The sequence below is a fragment of the Ruditapes philippinarum genome, unplaced genomic scaffold (assembly GCF_026571515.1).
Source record: "Ruditapes philippinarum isolate M1 unplaced genomic scaffold, ASM2657151v2 ctg5254_1_1_1_1, whole genome shotgun sequence".
Lineage (NCBI taxonomy): Eukaryota > Metazoa > Mollusca > Bivalvia > Venerida > Veneridae > Ruditapes > Ruditapes philippinarum.
This window is the reverse complement of record NW_026854361.1, coordinates 21720-33766: the sequence shown is the minus strand read 5'-3', so window position 1 is coordinate 33766 and position 12047 is coordinate 21720. Positions and strand designations below refer to the sequence as shown.

Sequence of the window (12047 nt, the reverse complement as noted above, 5' to 3'; positions counted from 1 at the left end):
AATCTACCTGTCATTCAGTTTAACACTCCGATTAACTTACAAAACTAGATAACACAAAATTAATATGAGAAAATGTTTTTTATTTATGTTAATGTTGATAAATGCTCTTTATATTTCTTTGAGAGAATAATGCTTAGTGCCTGATTTTTTTTATAAACTTGTTTGCTTGAAAAAAAAAACCGATTCTGATGTCACTCATCAATCTGAAATCATTCTAAGAATTTCTGAGGGTCATGTTTTGTCTTGGGTAGAGGGTAGAGTAATGTAACGTTTTTTTTGTTGAGATAATAAATCTCCAAAGGCCAAGCTTTGTTAAATCAATTAAAATTCAAAATTTCGTTCGGTTCCGAGAATTTTCCAAGTTGTTGGCCCCGGAAAAATGAAACGCATACGTAAAACATAAAATTGGATAAATACCGTCCAAGCACAAGAATTTAATGTAATTGTGTTTTGTATAAACTATACATGACGAATCTGTTTGAAAATTTTATGCTATAATAGCGTCAACGCACGTTTATTTCGTGTTATAAAGTCTGCAGAGTCCCTCGGAACTGTTGGAGCCCTCGCCCTACCGGGCTCGGGCACCAACCGTTCCTCTGGACTCTGCAGACGTTATAACACGGAAAAACGTGCGTTAACCCTATATGGTGAAGTAATTTTGTTCAAATAAAACATTTATAATTTATTAAATAATTTCCCCTTTATTTCTTTCTATATACATTTACATGTATATACAATAGAAAATTTAATTTTAAAATCTAATTGCCCAAGTTTGAAATTGTGCATTGCAAAAAATCCCTAGCAATTTAATTTTGCCAGTATATTCTTAATTTGCAAGTTCATTGCCATTTTCCCCCTAAACTATGAACAAGTAATGCTGCAATTATAATTCTCAATTGTGTTATTGTTTATGGCAATATTTTGGCTCATCTGTTTTGAAGCAAAAGTCTATAGATATCATGCTTGTTGGCATGCATTATAACGTTAATGTATAGCCCATTATTCAAATATTTTAATAGGAATCAACCTCAAAATTGGAAAATATACTAAAATAATCATGTCAGTAAAGGTGCATATGTAAGAAAGGAGCATTATTCTGAAAGCTATTTTTAGGAGTTATGCCCCTTTTTAAGTAACTCTTTTGTCAAAAACTTTTTTGATTTTTGTCAAAATTGCTTATTAAGAAGAATGATTACAAACCTATGAAAGGTACTTATCAACATGAAACTTGTCACACTTGGTTATTATGATAAAACATTTAAGGGCATTATCCTGAAAGCAATACTTTAGGAGATATGCCCCTTTTTAATATAGATTGTTTTTGGTCAAAGTTTTTGGTCTTAAGAACGTACCGAAGCACTAACGCTGGGTCTATACATATACTATAATTATGCTATAAATGTGTAATTGTTTATGAACATTTTTTTTTTTACAAGGAACATATTAAACAAGTAATATGTTGCCATTTAACAATCTCAAAATGTGTTATTGTCTTTTTTTTTGCTTTTTTATCTATACACACAAATCATGAGAGATGTTGCCATTTTTCTCAAACAGTTATTGTTTATTGCCATTTTCAACTGTGTGTTATGCATTTTGCTATTAAGTATTTTATCTTTTCACAAAATATTATGAGACGTAACATTACCATTATTCTCAAACTGTGTGTTAATATTAAAAAAAATAAAATATTACTGTCATTTTTGCCTAATATGTAAAATAGTAATATTGCAATTATACTCAAACTGTGTTCATATTTCTTACCATTTTTCTATAATTATATACACCAGTAATGTTCTCATAACAGACACACCGATTTGAGTGAAAAGCGTTGTTGCTTACAATAATTATATTCTAGAAAGATGGTGTGAGCCAATGATTTAAAATTTTGCACACAAGTAATGAATAATTTATTGGTCTATACCTACATGAAATGTTAATGTCAAATATTTTTATCCAGTTCCGTCAAAAAATCTAAGTGGAGTCCCTTTAATAATTTCTTGACAACACTTTAAATCATATTTCGAAATAGCTACATGTACTATAACAAATATTTCAAAACCACCTTAATTTTCTATTTCAAACTTGTTTCTTTAAAAAAATACACCAAGGGAGAAGAACAGTAAACACAAATAATGTTTGCTTACTAAAATAGTAGGTGGAATAAATTTGTGCCAATTAAAAAAAAGCCATATTTTTTGAAAATGGAGTAAAGTACACAGTGTTATTAATTATTGACAAAAAACAAACACTGAACTTTATAAAGCTTTCTATATATTGTGTATTTATTTATTTATTTATTAACTTTAATTTTATTTAAGTTTTGGATAATCACTTCTGTTAATTTGAAAAAAATGAAAACTGAAGTTAGTAAAATGAAAATTTTAAATGTGGCCTACTTGTAAAAGACCATTAAAACACCACCCCGGCGAAATTCATGGTCATTTAACCATGAACTACAATGGTATTTCATGGTCCTATAACCATAAACTACCATAGTAGACCATGTTTTGTTAAATGGCACCACAGCTTTTCATGGTCACCTAACCATGGTTGCTAACACCATGGTCTACCATAAAATAACATGGTAGATCATGTCTACTGGCACCATGTTCTACCATGTTAATTTTTTCCCACTGGTGAAATGTATCATGTTTTATCATGAAATAACATGAACTAACATGGCTCACATGCAGATCATGGTTAGCAATGGTTGACCATGTTATGTTACACGACCCCAGTGTAAGACAACTTTCGTAAATTACTTATGATGTAGACTAACATAATAATAGTATATCTTGACTGAATTTGTTTCCTCTGTGATCACTTTTATTTGTAGACCAGTCAGCCTGCATATAAAACAATCAGTGCTTGCCATTTATCTTTTTAAAATGTTCCCGCCTTTTCCCACATGTATATTTTCCTTGTGTTTACATCTTTATCAGTGTTTATTCCATAATGTTTGTTAAATCCATTTGTGAAATATTAAAACTGGGTGTTGGGAAACATGTTAGTTAGCAAAATCTGAGTGATTAATTCCATTGTTTAAACACTTTAAAACATATATATTATGCTGTTGACAATCACACATGGATTTGGATGCCATGTTGGAAGTTGCATTGTGGTAAGGTTTACCTCCGCTTTGAAGAGTATTCAAATTATAAGGCTAGAACTACTGTTAGATACAATGAAACTCAGGGCCATGGGTTCAAACCCCAGAAGGGTCAACATTTTTTTTCTTTTAACATTATTTATGTTACTTTCATATCCCTTTTGGGAAGAAAAACAAGTGTTTCATATTTTTTTATTTAATTTATATAGGTATTTATTGGCATAAAAATTATGTTGATAGTACACCATGGTCATTCATGGTCATTTTACCATGGTCTGTAATTTTGTTACATGGTAGACCATGGTTTTTCATGATAGCTTACTGATATGCAGAATGAACATGTTATTACATTTATTAAGTTAACATTTTTAAAGAGGGATATTGACAAAAATGTAAATTTTTCATGGTTTTTAGAACTATTCCATTTTGGTGCTGATATAAACAAATTATACAAATTACCTAAATCACAACTACTGTACAATGTTATTTACTTAAATTTACGCATAAAAAACTTTAAAAATTACCATGAATAAAAAGTTAAAAATTCTTACTTGTCTATATGACAACAGTAATGTGTATCTTAACACATGTTCCTATTTAAATCCTTAAATTGACTTTACAATAAAGAATTTTCTAAAGTTAGTTTAAAACCTTTGTTACAGTTCACACTTTTCTCCATAAAATTATTATGATATCTGATATTTATACACTTTCAATGGCGTTTACATATTTAAAATAATTCCTATATCCATATTTACAATTCAAATATCAAATATTTAGTAATATCAAGCCTACAACGGGACTTATTATTAACTCCTTTAAAGCACACGTACATTACACTAGTATCGGACCGATGATAGATTTTACAGCTCAACTATCTGATAGTGAAAACGACAGAAAAGAAAATTCAATAACGCTGCTTTTATTATAACCACGCATAGTCATATGCTCAATTTACTTTAATCGCCCTTTAGGTATCAGTCCATGCCGTCTGTTTCAATATTTTTTAAGGATATCTTAAAAACCGCAATCACTATTTGAAATTTCTTATCGAAAATGGAATTCTTCACTATCATTTACAAATGGCATATAATCCTTTGTGGGACTGTCGCAATGTTTACAGCAATGTTTATCTAATTCATTACCGGAAGACTGTTCATGTCTTCCGATTTGACTTCAACCGGTAACCCCGCTGATTTATTTCCCCTAGGAGTGAAATCTTGATAGGTTAATCGCATAATTTAGATAATCTCTGTCACTTATTGTACCGGTATACCCTAATCTATTAACAATTGCCCTAGATTTTATATTAGCATTAACAGATTATTTGGTTATACACAGAAATTTCTGTGTTGTCATTTTTTTCAGAATTCCCGTTAACAACATGTTAAGCCCGGGTACTTTAAGAACAGGGTGGGGTCTGATTGCAATGGTGAAAGGATCAATTCTAGTATTATCAATCACATTTTTTTAAAAGTCATTCCTTCAAAATGTTAACAAAAACATAGTAATAATTATCTTAAGTTTGACAAAAAGGGCTATTTGAAATAAAATATCATATATAAGTGACTATAACAAGAGCTGCCTGGCTCACAGGTCTATTCTCAGTGTTTGAAATAATATAAGTAAAAGCAAGAGAACCTGTGAAGATTTCAGCTAAAGGATAGCAAGGAAAACAGCTGAAAGGGAGCAAGGAAAAAAGCCTAAAAGGAGCAAGGAAAATTATTAGTCTTCAAATTTCACTTATCTATAACAATTATTGTAAATGTAATGTAAATGTTATATGCCAAAGCTGCAAGAGATATTCCACCTATCACTGTCAACAAACCGCAATCAAGACATGATTTGGACAGGCAGAATTCCCTAATGTTTAAAGGCACAATATGCCTCAGAAATGAATACAATTTTCCTTCTTAATTTAGAAAGGGCAAACATGAGTATTTAACATTAAAACAACGGTTTTGGAGCATGTAATGTGCTTAAATTTACCAAAGGAATGTAAGGCTGTCTATGTCATATCATTTCTAATATAGGCAGCAAAATGTAAACAAACTAGTATTTTGACTTATTGTCCAACAATATTGACCTGGCACTTCATTAATTTCCGTAAAGGTCAGGTGATAAACAGTGGTATCTAACGAATATATTGATATCTTTATTACTTCACACGTCAATGAGTTGTGGTGTATTGGTATAGATGCCTGACTACTGATCTGAAGTTCCCTGGTTCGATACCTTACCAACACCATGTTATGAGGACATACATTTTTTTATTTCATTTTGAAATTAATTTGAAATCGTTTTACTACATCTTGTTTTTAGGATACCTTTTAAGTAGTGTTTTTATACAATTTTATTTTTTACTTCATTACATTATCTTTAATTAATAAAAAGGACAGCACGTCCATAATACAAATTAAAATTCATACACAACCAAAACTCAAAACGTTTTGCACGAGTTAAGAGAGAAATAGCAATTTTAAAATAAGAAAAAAATATAAAAGTGGCTGAAGCAGGATTCAAACCTACGAGTGTGCGTCTATATTCTTGAAGTTAAAGCACTTTACGACTGTGCTAAGAGGGATTTGTAATTTAGATCATTTAACAACTGGTTATATAGTTACATGTACATTCATATTGATTTACAATAGATTGTAATGTTTACCGAATTTACCGACTATGGGGTCAAATGCAAGAGTGCCAGGTCAATGTTGTTGGACAATACATACAAAATACTAAATTACTATATATATACACTGTTCTAGTTTCAAAAAAGCAACAGGAGCAAAAGATGGTTTCGGGTAAATATAGCCAATCTTTCTGGATGCTTTAACAGGACACCAAAAATAAAAAGCATTTTTTGAGGCATTATGGGCCTTTAATTATATATTCTGCCATTGGAAAAAATTCACAATTTTATCATGAAAATTCCCAAAAATTGGGAGAGGATATTTCCCTATCAGGTAAACAATTAAGATCCATGTACAGGCAGGATTCCCAAATGATTTTATGAACAGCACAATTTTAATGTTAATTATTATTTGAATCAAAGGTGAATGGTTATATATTCCCACTTCCTATCTGTTATATTGCTAAATTTTCCCAATTTAAAAGGCATGGGCTGGACAGATAAACAGTAATTGATTTATTGTTTCAATTAAAGTTTTCAATTTCACAGTACTAACAAGTCTTGTCCTACACTGGGGACAAACAACCTTGGCCCACTGACATATAATTATAATTGAGTTTAATTGACATGTTTAAAAAGTATAATTAACAATCGCCTACAACAACCAACAGATTCTGGGAAACCTGTGTTGTTTTTTTACCTAGAATCAGGTCAAATAGAAACTTTTATTCTGCATGTGACACTGTGTTTGTTTTTAGTCATAAAATCAATCTATATTGATCATACCCTTTTCTAACAAGCTGTTTTTGCAAATGCATTTTTCATATTCAATAATGTATTATTCAATTTACTATTTAAAAATCATATTAATTACATGGGTTACTTTAAATAATGTTAAAAAGATTAGCTCACGTTCATTTCCTTAGAGGTGAAGGCTTATTTTTTAAGAGTTGCAAAATTATAGCAAACTGTACATTCTGAAAATGTAAAATGAAAATCTATTTAAACCTTCCCATGATTTTTAAAGAAATCAATAGCTGAAACATTTTAAGCAATAAAAACTCTAGGTTCACTGACCTTGTTTTGGAGTTATCTGCAGTCTTTGGTGGGATTCAAACCAACAGGAGTAAGGGACAAGGTACTACAAGTCAACGACTTATAAACTACTCAGCAATTAAGACTCTACGGTATGGGCCAAATATGTAACACACTGCTGACTTTTCGAATTCGGTATTTTCAGCTTGAAACTGTATAAAAATATCAGTGGACTCTTTAAAACAATCTCAAGTCAAAGAGTGTAACTTCCGAATTCCGGAACTTCTAAAATCTGAAAACATTTTTTAGGGTCCCAAAATTTATCCTGCTGTTTTCTATGTAATTAATACCTCTGAATTACGAACTTCTAAATTCTGAATTCCGAACGATTTTCGGATAAAATTTGGGTTTTTTCAATTCAAATTTACATCCAAAATCTGGAAATTGAAAAAAGTGTTATGGAATATACTTGTGTTTGTAAAACATTCAAAATGTCATTATCTTCCAATTAGCAGTAACCATTTATCTTGACACCTATAAGAATCGAGTGTAGGACAAAAGCCCTCCCGGACAAAAGGCCTCCCGTCAAAAAGTGACAATGCGGACAAAAGCCCTCCCGTGAAAATGACAAGGCGGACAAAAGCCCTCCCATGAAAATAACAGGGCGGACAAAAGCCCTCCCGCAAAAATGACTTGGCGGACAAAAGTATGTTACTATCATTAAAGTCCCAATTCAAATTTTTGTATAATCTTGTCTCTAAATTTTTGAAATTAAAGACCCATTTAAAGCCTCAAAAATGCTAAAATTGTGTAAGTTCTAAAACATTATTGATTGGCCACCTTTACCGAGCTATCTTTCGCTTTGTTTGTGTTTTGCCATTTCTCAGGCTTACATTGCCTGGAAGTTTGACAGGTTTTAATATTCTGGCATAGTTAGCTGAAATTAAGACATATAAGTAGGGCAAATCAATATAACACCCACAACTGTGTCATAATTGGACAATTAATCATGTCCATCTTTATTAGTGGGGGTAACATTTTAATGGGAAATCTTCAAATGTTATAAAAAGCTTAATTTCTTCTTATACTTTGAAAGGTAACATAGGAACTACAAATATTTAAATAAAACTTGCAGATAATGGAAAGACTAAGGTCATTGTAATTTATGCAGGGGGAAAATAGTGTGAATGGGGATATATAAACTGCCAAGGAAACAGGGAGAACAGTGTGAATGGGGATAAATTTCAATGGAAAGGGGGAGAATAGTGTGAATGGGGATATTAACTGCCAAGGAAAGTAAAAAAACAGTGTGAATGGGGATAAATTGCCAAGAAAAGGGGGAGAACAGTGTGAATGGGGATAAATTGCCAAGGATAGGGGGAGAATAGTGTGAATGGGGATAAATCGCCAAGGAAAGGGGGAAACAGTGTGAATGGGAATAAATCACCAAGGAAATTGAGAGAATAGTATGAATGGGGATAAATCGCCAAGGAAAGGGGGAAACAGTATGAATGGGGATAAATCGCCAAGGAAAGGGGGAAACAGTGTGAATGGGGATAAATCGCCAAGGAAAGGGGGAAACAGTGTGAATGGGGATAAATCACCAAGGAAATTGAGAGAATAGTATGAATGGGGAGAAATCACCAAGGAAAGGGGGAAAACATGTGTGAATATGGATAAATTACCAGAGTGTTTCCCTTCACTGCCATATAGTTAGTCAAAATTGCAGAGTGTCTTGCCTTTGCCAGGTGTTTTAAATCAACATATCAAGCCCCCACTAATTTAATTCTCCTTAGGTTGGGGGCATGGTTTCAAAGGACTAATTATGCATTAATATTTGTCTCCAAGAACAGTACAAATTCTACAATGTTATGGTTAAGCTTTGAATTAAAATACGACCTTCATAATACAATGATGTGTTTTCTGCATTCAGAGATGGTCCTCTGTTAAGCAAAATTTAATACTGTAAAATTAATGGTTTTATTATAACATAACCTTAACCCAGATAAATTTGTCTACAGAACTTGTCAAGTGCCTTTAATTTGGAATTTCCAATTGTTAGTTTAATGGATTTCAATATCAAAACTGTGTACCCAACTCTATGGGAAGCCTGCATGGTTCCAATACACAAAAATAATTAATTGCAGCCTTCGCTCAAAATTTACCAAAGAGTTGAACAATTCTTCTTGAAGGATTTGCATAAAATCAGATTGTTATAGAATTAACTGGAGTATTATAATAATTAGGATTGTGGCCAAATTTTCACCCTTGAAACACCAAGCAATACAGTCTTCAAATCAAATCATCACGGCATGAACAAAGTTTGCAAAGGCTAGACAGAAGTGTCATTAATGATTAAGAGTCCAATGATTAGAATATTGATCACCATACCCCCACAACACTAGTGTTTACATATTCCAATTGAAAAAAGATTGAATAAAGTTCATCTCAGTTCTGTTACGATAACATACATGGTGGAAATGCAATCTATTTCCTTGCAGCAAATATTTACATTTCTAGCTGTGATGGGGTTAATAGTAGGTGGGTAGATATGCCACAAGTTTAGCCTCAGTCAGACTGGTCCTCCCTCCAGTCATGTTGTGACAAATTATATTGTTTGCAGCTCCATTTCAATCTGAAATTTACCCATATACACCTCTAAATATCTTAAATGGACTTGTGTATTTAAGATATGGACAAGACCATTCATCATTTTCCGGGGCGTCCATGGCCGCGTGGTTAAGGTTGTTGACTTCTAACCACTGTCCCCTCACTGTTGCTGGTTCGAATCCCGACAAGGACTTTGGATTCTTCCATGTGAGGAAGCTATCTAGCTAGCTTACGGAAAGTCGGTGGTTCTACTCAGGTGCCCGTTCGTGCCTGAAATAGTGCATGGAAGGGCACCTGAGGCCTTCCTCTACCAGTAAAGCTGGAACTTTGCGATATGACCTATACTGTGTTGATGTGACGTAAAACCCAAAATAAACGATTCTAACACTATCGGAAATTTTTCTATATAAATAAAGAAGGCCCGAAGCATGCATTATTCTGCAACAATGCACTCGCCGTTCTTATTATCTCCCTGTGTATTTTCACATTGAGGGCGCCATTTTGTTTGAAAAATCTGATAAATAAAAACAATTTTTTGTCGAATTTTGTTGTTAAAACTATCTAGAATGAAAGAAAATGGTCTAACTAAGAAAATAAATCCGAACACCAATATCTTTAATTCAGTCGGTAACGCTGTACAGGCGTTTAAAGTGTTGTTTACGTGACGTCACAATGTAGCGCCAAACAGCATGTGCAAAACAATCAAAATCAAGTACGCTATCTTAACGTCGCAGACGAGTTAAGTTTTACATTTATTTCACTTTTAATAATTTGTATTTCGCTTGGAAAATTATAGACTGAAATAAAATAAACAAACAAAGTTTTATCAACGTTTTCAAAATTCGTTATTCTCAAAATGTTTCTACACACGGTAGATTTAACGACATTTTTTTTCAACCCACTGGAACGGCCTTTTAAGAACGTTTCTATTGGAAACTCTGAGTCTGAGGCGAAAACAAATTTAACCGCCAAACATAAAGTCCAACTTTATAATAATAATTATATTTTTTCTTGACGTGTTAGAATGGAAATAGATATTAATTCTTCGTGCATTATTGTATAATAATGCACGTTTTTCGTTCAAATGCTTTGTAATTAATCACTCAGGCCTATCGGCCTTCGTGATTATATTACTACGCATTTGAACTCAAACCGTGCATTATTCTACAACAATGCACTCAGAATTGATATCTATTTCCTAAACAAATCATCATTTTTCGTTTATACAAATCTTTTAGTGTGATTGTGTAATGGATTTCGTATAAGCTTATTGTAACATTCTCCAACCTGTTCCCTTAAACAACAGGTACTACTAACCAATACCTCAAGAAACAATGACATGCCTGTGACAGGGTTTAAACCCACACAGTGAGCCAGCAATCCTTAGATTACTAGTCCACTTGTGTCATGCCGCCACTTATTTTTAGGGAAACTTCAAAATATTTACTTACTAAATAGTGAACAGTGCAGACCATGATCAGATGCCACAGACATTTTTTTTTTTAGCCGACTGATTTTGGTCTGCACTTGCTGCATGGGTAAATTCACTCATGCTAAATTAGCAGGCTAGGTGTTAATTATATAGCAAGACACTCAATAAAGCCTGATATTTTCTCATAAATTTCTAATAATTATAAAAATTTGCCTAATTTTTTGGGGATCAAACTTAGGTGTTGGGCAAGATGTTAGAAGGCAAAAAACCTTATTTACCCAATACTACAACAACAACATTATATACTCCTTCAGATGCATGGTGAAATATTTTATAAAGTATTCTTACAGTAGGAACGGACCAGTACTAATTTTTAGAAATACAGTAATATAGAAGTTAAAGAAAGTTAAAAATAATTCTTAAAAACAAGATACAAGAGAGTTACATTGATGGCAATAATTTATTGCTCACCTGAGTACAGACTCCAACATCTGTTACCTCTGATGATTGCTTAATAGACAATATGAGCATTAAAAAAAAGAAGACTTTAATCCATTTTCAGCATCAGATGACGAGACCAACTAAATGCCATCAATCATAAAACCTCAAATGAGCACAGTGCTGAGATTTACCTATAAATTATTATTAAAAAATCCAATATTTTCCATAAATCAAATGCTACAAGAATTCAAAGTCTCTTAAATCGTTATACATACATTAGAACTGCCTCAAAAAGCATTCTAAATAGCCGAAAAGATAAGCCAATAAAGTTTTTGGATGGTTCCTCTAGGCTGTGATATTTCTAATATTCAGACCGGGAACCAGGTAATTATTCAACTCCATTGACAACAATTAAAAAGCACTTTGAAAAAAAAAACCCTAGGATATGATGGGACATTAGGACACTCCTGACATATATTGACAATGCGTATTGATTTTGATATACTAACTGACCATTAAAATGACCTAGTCTTCCTTGAATATAAATGAGCCGTGTCATGACAAAACCAACATAATGGGTTTGCGACCAGCATGGATGCAGACCAGCCTGCGCATCCGCGCAGTCTGATCAGGATCCATGCTGTTCGCTTACAAACCCTATAACAAGTAGAGAAACTGATAGCGAACAGCATGGATCCTGATCAGACTGCGCGGATGCGCAGGCTGGTCTGGATCCATGCTGGTCGCAAACCCATTATGTTGGTTTTGTCATGACACGGCTCAAATGC

The 12047-nt window shown here is 32.8% G+C and overlaps 1 protein-coding gene across 3 annotated transcripts in view; it reads right to left on the bottom strand.

Annotated features, from left to right (window-relative positions):
• LOC132739948 (transient receptor potential cation channel subfamily V member 6-like) overlaps positions 1-12047 on the bottom strand; it is an 86569-nt gene that overhangs the window by 62753 nt on the left and 11769 nt on the right. Inside the window, exon 1 of one of the 3 annotated variants that reach the window (XM_060727794.1) lies at positions 3664-4294. The exons of the other annotated variants lie outside the window; for them this stretch is intronic. The gene's annotated coding sequence lies outside the window, so the exon portion shown is untranslated. Of the gene's footprint in view, positions 1-3663; positions 4295-12047 lie in introns of those variants that run through there. 3 annotated transcript variants of the gene reach the window in all.